This window comes from Etheostoma spectabile, unplaced genomic scaffold (genome assembly GCF_008692095.1).
Source record: "Etheostoma spectabile isolate EspeVRDwgs_2016 unplaced genomic scaffold, UIUC_Espe_1.0 scaffold00569626, whole genome shotgun sequence".
Classification (NCBI taxonomy): domain Eukaryota; kingdom Metazoa; phylum Chordata; class Actinopteri; order Perciformes; family Percidae; genus Etheostoma; species Etheostoma spectabile.
Genome location: NW_022605229.1, coordinates 20,807 through 29,385, shown reverse-complemented (window position 1 = coordinate 29,385; position 8,579 = coordinate 20,807). Strand labels below are relative to the sequence as shown.

The window sequence follows — 8,579 nt, the reverse complement described above, 5'->3', positions numbered from 1 at the left end:
CGTCTCTTCAGCACATCGTCCCAGCCCTCCGCCTGTCAGCGGCCATACTACAGCGTCAACATCCACTACAAGTCACCCTCGCCGGCTGGTTTCTCCTCAGCGACGCAGCCACACCATGTGTCCAGATCTCCCCTCCAACCGCACGCTGGAGTTCTTCCCCAAGAGTGAGCATCAACCAGCTACATACCGTCACTAACCTACCTTCACTTTTCACTAAACCTTCATTTTTATCTCTCCGCACTCGCTTTGGTCTAAATGCCTCGTTGCTTGCTCGCTTGTGGTGCAGCTTGGAGAATAGAAAGCTTCCGGCATGTTCTCCATTTTCAACACAGAGATCTATTGTGTGTTTAATTTAAAACACAGTCTAAACTGTCAATGTTAATGCCATGTCCAATTCAGATAATTCTCTTCATCAAAATCTGTCCCATCGAATCTTCTTGGCTACAGCGCTAAAGCTTCCTAGATTGCACAGCTGTTATTAAAAAGATGATTTGGAAGATGAAGTCCTTTTTGGTAGAACTTGTAAAGTTGCACATTGAATTTTTTCATTTTGAAGATAATGAACGTCCAACACGATTCAAATGTCTTATGCCTTCCTATTTTGAGTGTAAAGCAATATTGTGGCAGAATATTTGAGTTTGTTCTCAAGTTGTATTTTGCTTTTGACCTCTCTCACAAACACAGACACATAAACCATCAGACACAAAGTTAGAACTGCAGCACGAATAACTATTGAGAATATTTTCATAGTTTTGATTTTCTATGTCTTGAAACAAGCTTGAAAAAGAAGCTCAGATAAAACGTGCTGGTAACAACTGCTGTGGCTCTCTCTGGCTCTTGCTGCTGGCTGCATGGCTGCTAACGCTTCGCTTCTCTTTTCCTCTTTCCTCCCTCCCATCCTTTGCTTCTAGACTGGCCAGTAACAGTGTTGCGTCTCTCCTCAGTGACTCAGCACTGTTGGCCCCCGAGAGCGCGGCGTGAACAGTACCGGCAGGTCCGTGAGCACATCGCCCGCGACGACGGCATCATGCAGGCCTGTTGGCTGGAGCGTGCCGTCTCGCTTCAACAGGTCACACAGACACACAACCCCCGCCTCCGCGGTCAGAGACCTCTCTGGGCCTCCTCGTACGCAACAAAACATAACCAGCAGTTGTTTGATTAATTGGTATAAGTTACTCACAGGAAAGTTGAAGGTCATAAGATTTAAGCTTGTAAAATTCAAGTTTGTTTGGAATGGGTAGATCACACAAAAAAACATTTAAATTTAAAATAAAAACTGTGTGAAATCCAGCACTTAATCTCCCACACTGGTGGGGAAACTGAAGTTACACATGCAAACCCTTTTTATACCTGCTGTACAGGTGCATACATTTTATCACTTGATTCTCATCCTGTTAGGTATCAGGATCAATTCATTGTTGGTTTTGGTCTTTTTATGGATTTATTGACAATAACAAAATACACCACCTGTAAGAATAGAAGACACTTTCAGTTTTCTTCTTCTTCGGTTTTCAATCGTAAACATGATTTTATGGCATGGAAGTGTACTTTAAATTAGCCGGCAGACCCTGTGCAGCTGGAAGGTCAATGAGAAGAGTTTTGGTAGGTAGGCGGCTCTAACTCTAACTGTGGTCTTCCCCAGACTGGCGGTCAGCCAGACAGCGCTCAGACAGCCCGCTGAAGAGACAACAGGCAAGTGAGACTGACAGGAGTGCCAGCATGCACCTTTAGGGCTCCTTCCTTTACCTTCCTGAATACATATCCAGATATCAGGACAGCATTTTCTGTACTTTGTAAACTGAAGACACTGTCAGCTCCATGTGCATATTTTTTTAGATAAAGACCAACACTATACAACTGAGTATGACTTTATGCAATGCAACTCTGGAAATGCATGAAATCAAGGATTTATTTTCATTTTGAGGCATGATATCACACATCCACAAACACACACACACACACACAGAGTACAGAGTATAGAGTACACAAACACATACATTATGACGGAATCTCTCCGATAAAATGTATTTTTTCTCTGCAAATGTTGCAACCTTTTTAAACCTTTGACCTGTGCCTCAACCATAGATTTTATTATCACTAACTTACTTACTTTTGCTTTGCCGTTAGTGTTTTCCCTTGATTGATTTTCACCTGACATCTTACCACGTCCTGTTTTTAGCCCACAAACGAGAAGGAGGACAACCGCATGAAGAATGTTCCCGTCCCGGTGTACTGTCGTCCTCTGGTAGAGAAGGACCCCAACAGGAAGGTGAGAGGTTCAGGGACATCAGGGCATCAGTTTTTGGGATATGAGCCACCATAACTCAAAAATATGTTTTACTTGTTAGTTCCCTTGAATGTCTGGTCCTCACTGGGCAGAAGGATTTATATGCAGATTAACGCAAAAAGTGTTTTTACATCCATCTGGGGAAAGTTTCTCTGTGCTAACCTTACATCTCAGTTTAACACAATCATAACTACTCAAGGGACCCAGCTAGTGAGACTAGGGTGGGGGCAACGTCTTGATGAGACTTCATGCATCATGGTCCCGTGTGTTTGTGTGTGTGTGTGCGTGCGTGCGTGCGTGTGCGTGCGTGCGTGCATGCATGCTTGAAGTTGTGGTGTGCAGCTGGAGTGGACCTGACAGGATGGAGGGCCAGCAACCAGGAGTCGCCCCCCAAAGCACCGTCGGGCGGCAGCGACCCCCTGCACGCTGAGGAGAACGGAGCTGGAAAGAAGAGCAGCCACAGCTCCCCAAAAAGAGGAAGGTAGAAAAAATTATAGAAGAATGAATTTTATTACTACTAGAGGGTATTTCAAAGCTAATATTGGTCACTCAACTAGAAATGAATCATAGATGTGGAAAAATATCATTTTACATATTGGTAAAAGGTTTGCATGGAGTATAAGGCATAAAACTACACAGCAAAATAAGGACACACACACATGAGCCACGTCTGTCCTTTTTCAGTTAGTTGCTCCTCTCTCTCTCTCTCTCTCCTCTCTCCTCCGCTCGCCCACAGTCCAAGGAGCTCCAGGAAACCGACACCATGAGCAGTCGAGTGTGGATCCTCACCAGCACCCCCTCTGCCAGCAAGGTGGTCATCATCGATGCCAACCAGCCGGGCTCACTGGTCGACCAGTTCAACGTCTGCAATGCCCACGTGCTCTGCATCTCCAGTGTGCCAGGTGAGACAGAAAGTTTGTGTTAAACCCCCATACGTTAATTTTTTATACATCTGGTATGTTGAAGGGTGTAATTTCTTTGTACATGAAGTGTGTTGTTACTCAAATTTGGTCTTTTCTGGAGAATTGTTTTTATAATAATACAATGTAAAAATGCAAATGGTCATCTCTTGTTTAGTATCAGACTGTAAATCAACGGCTGTATCTGTGTAACATTGTCATCAGATGTGTTGTCATTAATTCCGAAAAGTGTTTTCACAAGCACCAAATTTTTCTGCTGAGCAATTTCTCCACAATCTGAAATGCAAACATGTTGTTGTGTGTGTACAAAAAGAGAGATGTGTGTTAAAATGTGTGTGTGTGTGTTTGTGTGTTTGTATCCAGCTGCCAGTGAGAGTGACTATCCAGCAGGAGAGATTGTGTTGGATCCAGGAGACAGCGGAGCAGGGGGGGGAGGCGAGGATGCTGGTGGCGTGGAGGGCATGTTGGCGGGTATCACTCTTGTCGGATGTGCCACCAACTGCAGTGTTGCCCGTAGTAACTGCTCCTCGCGCACTGATACGCCCATAATGGACAAAGGACAAGGTGGGCACACCCTCAATGCTCCTGCATCTTTTTTCATCATTATTGAAAGGCGTCAAGCCGACCAGTTTGTCTATTTATGTTAATGGTGTTGTGTGGCAGCCCCTACTGCTCCCCCCATGAATGGGAAGATTCACCCTGCCCAGTCAGCCGAGGAGGCCACGGAGGCCCCGAGGTACCCGAATCCACGGCCAGCCATGCAGAGCTGAGATCTGGACCTCCAGGACCATACTGAACACGTCTTCACCGACCCCCAGCCTCGTTTATCAGACTCCTCTGACAGGTAGGAGGCAAATAAAAACTCCATATAAAGACCATTAGGAATGTCATGAATACTGTATGTGTACATTTGAAAACAGATGAACTTTTAGTACACTAGATCCTGTATGGGGAAGTAGGTTGTCCTTTTGAACTGGTAAAGATAAGTGTGTTTGTTGTCTGTCCACACAGACGCGCAGGTCAATCCAAAGACGAAACTTCTCAGCTTTCCAGAGTCAAGGACGGAGGGGAAGAGACAAAGAACTACACCAGCGTGGCCCCACTATTGGCTCGGGGCCCCAGAACGGCCTGTAAGTTGCTCAGCAGAACTACTCAAAACTTCTGCAAAGCCACACAGTATCTAAAAAACACATATTACAATCCTTTCTTTACCCTCAAGCTTATATTTTATATCTTTCAGTCACATGCTGGATAGGAAGATTCTTTGGGGCTTTGCACCAAAAGTCCCAAAAGTGCTTGTATCTTCCCTCCAAACGCATATATAAATTACATGATATGCTTCTTTTGAACTCTATATGCAGTTTGGTTTTGCTCTGGAGTATCTTGCCTCTTTCTCCCTCAAGGCTCTACGTCCACTCGGCAGTTGGAAACTGGAAGAAGTGCCTCCACTCCATCAAACTCAAAGACTCTGTGCTCAGTCTGGTGTAAGTGTGGTGACAGTTAAACTCTGTAATTGTTTTCAAATGTTGTGTATGTTTTGGATTGCAGAATCAGAAGTCTTTATGTATCTCTGTGACTGCAGCAGTCTTCGTCTCATCTCTAATTGCAGACACGTGAAAGGTCGTGTGCTGGTTGCCCTCGCTGACGGGACCCTCGCCATATTCCATAGATCAGAGGGTATTTGGGATTTTTAAATATTTATTTTTGCCCATTCACCAAACTGCTAGTTGTTTCCAGGACCTAAGAAAAGCACAATTCAGGCCGATAATGCCAAACTCTGAAAAAAAAACATGCATTTAACTGTTTTTAAACGCTTTTATCACACCTTCATTGATAAAACACTTAGCTGTGAATGAAGGCTTTCAGTGTGTTTGTATAGACATTAATGCAACAGGAACTGCTGTTAACTTTGGATAATTCATTTAAAAAAAAAAAAACAGATGGGCAGTGGTTTATCCAACTACCACCTAAGGACCTCGGACGGCCTCATCACTCCATCCGCTGCATGCTGTAGTACATGATAAGTTTGGTGCGGCTACAAGAACAAGATCCACGTCATCCAGCCCAAGAGCATGCAGATCGAGGTGAGACGTGAACTACCGTTGCATTATCCTCCTGAAAAATGAGTCAATGATCCACTAAAAACCCCTCATTCTTTCCCCACTCTCCAGAAGTCCTTCGACGCCCCCCTCGCAGGGGAGTCAGTGCGCCAGCTGGCATGGATCGGTGATGGTGTTTGGGTGTCGATCCGGCTAGATTCAACCCTGCGTCTGTACCACGCGCACACACACCAGCCCTCCAGGATGGGACATCGAGCCATACGTCAGCAAGATGCTGGGTGAGAATACATATTGGCTGGAGAATCTACAGACCACTTTGATGGCTTGAAGCCTGTCTTTTGGTGTGTGTGTGTGTGTGTGTGTGTGTGTGTGTGTGTGTGTGTGTGTGTGTGTGTGTGTGTGTGTTTGTGTGTGTGTGTGTTGTGTGTGTATGGGAGAGAGAAGCATCTGTATACAGGGTGATGTATTACTGCGCAGTACTTATTTATTGTTTTTTTTATTTATATTTATATTTCTTTAACATTATATACATTGTATGCTAATGAACCTTTTACCTTTACTGTTGGATGGGTGGGCTGTAAAACTGAATTGCCCCTTGGAAACTAATAAAGTTATCTGTCTGATCCACTGACTGGTTGTAATTCACAGGCACTGGCGCTGGGCTTCTCTTTTGTACGAATCACAGCGCTTCTGATTGGTGGAAACCGTCTCTTGGTAGGAACTGGAACGGCGTGATATCTCCATCCCACTGACAGAGAGTGAGTTTCATCTATACAGCTTACGACAAGTGACCCGCAACTAAATGTGTGGACAATAGTGTGGTAAGGCACGTGCCTTCCTAATTAAAGAATAAAAGGGCAACTTTTCTGTCCACTAAAAACCACAAATGGAGGTTATTGTGTGTTAAGATTTGTCTGTCTGGATGTTACTTAGAAGAATCTCAAAAACTTGTCAACATATTCTTTTTGGTGTAGATCTGAATCTACCCATGTGGTCAATTTACAGTTTGGCTTAAATCCTCTAAACCATGAAGTGTCGAAATACTTTTTCCCCCTTGGATATCTTAGTTCAAGACAAATCACAAAGTTTCTACTTTATAAAAAAAATTTTTAGATGATCTGAAATTCAGCTAATGTTGTACACAGTTTTTGCCTTTGGATTTTTTTTGGCAGTGGTGCAACACTGCAATGCTGTTTACCTCTGTTCTTCTTTAGCGAACTCGTCCTTTTCCACTTTGGTTTTCCTGCCTCCCCTCAGTGGTTTCCGTTTCTTTCACAGACAGTCTTAGACATAACTATTACTGTCCTCTTTCTTCTCCTCCTCCTCCTTCCCTTCTCCTCCCCCCCTCCTGTAGCGGTGGGTCCTTCACCGGGGACAGCTCCTTGGTTGAGGGTAAGTGGGAGCCCTCCCTCCTGCTGTTGGATCTTTTCTGCCCCCTTTGCCCGCCAAACCTTCATGTCCCTGAATCAGTGTCATGTCCGCAGACTAAAGCTACCCGTTCTTTTATGCTAAGTTAAGATATGAACTCCATTGATATTAGGAATCCATTAGTCCTCTCTATCTGTGAAGATGTAGCAGGGAAGGTCACTAAAGTATTCTGTTTCTCTGTATGATTTTACTTTTTACTGTATATCGGAGCGTGCTTCTACTCATTGGTTGCTTTGCATGTTATTTATCATTGTGCTTTACTGCATCAATGATTAATCTGTTGGTGTGTACCAGATCCATTGCATGCAAGGGATGTGTTTTAACGGTTTCGAACAGTTTTTGTTAGTTCTTTTATTCAAAAAATCATTTCTCATTTTCAGTTGAGCCGTGGAAATATGTGGATTGTGGGTGGGTTTTGCCACCTGTCTCATGCTGCCTACCACAATGTGATAGGCTAGTAACATTCCCCATTGGTTTAGTTTCTCACTCCTACCTTCTTCATCCCTCAGCCAATAAGGTGTCTCCCACATCGTCCGGGAGTGATCCATGGTACGGGGACGATGGCTCTGAGAAGAGCACCGGCAGCTTTATCCCCTACTGCTCCATGGCACAAGCCCAGCTCTGTTTCCATGGACACCGTGATGCTGTCAAGTTCTTTGTCTCTGTACCCGGTAAGCACAAAGCCATTTGTGTCTGTAACTGATTACATTCCCTAGTCTTTAACCGTCATTTTTTGTTCTTTTCTTTTATGTGTGTGTTCGACAGGCAATGTTCTGGCCACCCTAAACGGCAGTGTGCTGGACAGTCCATCTGAGGGGCAGGGGTCAACAGCGCCCCAAGAGACGGAGGCCCAGAGTGTTCACAACGTGCTGGTGCTGAGTGGAGGAGAGGGCTACATTGATTTCCGTATAGGTGAGAAGTCACACCGGCATATAATCCTGACGCCACACACGTGCTGTATTAAAGGTGTAGCTGTGTGTTGAGCTATGAGAAGGAAATCTTTTAAATTATGTTGCAATTTTGCCAATAAATTGTCTCTTTTGAAATTGGTCCTTTGAAGGGCACGGGATATAGGTCGCATAAAAGTACATTTTACAAAACCAAATGAATGGCCGCAGTTTAGAAAAATATACAATTTCCACATTCATATTTTTTGTTTGTAATTATTTTTTTAATTATAACACATTATTGTTGTGTCTGTTGTGTTCACTGTGCCTCCAGTGGTCACCAAGACACCACAACACTACCTAATGTGCAGTTCTCCACAGTGACACTGGAGGCAGTGAACAACAATTTTAAATACAGTTTAGAAAATACAGAAATGTGACACTAAATAGACTATAACAAAATGTATAAGCAAATAAAGTTTAGCATTTGTTCATCATCACCATCTCTTAACTCCTCTCTCACCACCTGTTTTCCTTTAGGAGATGGGAGAGGACTGAACAGAAGAAGGAGACAGTGGGCGGAGCTTCACAGATAAAACCTGCTTTGGTTAAAGCTGAGCGAAGCCACATCATCGTCTGGCAGGTGTCTTACATACCTGAGTGACACCTGGATCTGCTTTAACACCCAAACCCACTCACCTCCTTAAAGACATCTTTTCTTGTCCCCAAAAGCTTTCAGCCACCCAACCTTGTAATTATCCCGGGTCATGTAAAAGTTCCCCGTGGCTCTAAAATGACCCTCCAAGCCATGTATTGTCCCTTGTAACTATTATATCCCCCCCTGCCCCGTCACCTTGTAACTTTAATGCCTTGTAAACCTCCTCGATATAGTAATCTGCCTGCCACCCTGTTTCTGTCCCACCCAGGGCATTGTAACTATCTTCATGAGCCTTGTAACCCAGTCTCATAACTACCCTCCCTCCTCTGTATCAATCTA

General features: G+C 44.2%; 1 pseudogene; it reads left to right on the top strand.

The window, feature by feature from the left end:
- Nucleotides 1-3: 3 nt before the first annotated feature.
- LOC116685202 (C-Jun-amino-terminal kinase-interacting protein 3-like) lies at nucleotides 4-8,449 on the top strand (annotated as a pseudogene).
- The last annotated feature ends 130 nt before the right edge of the window (nucleotides 8,450-8,579 follow it).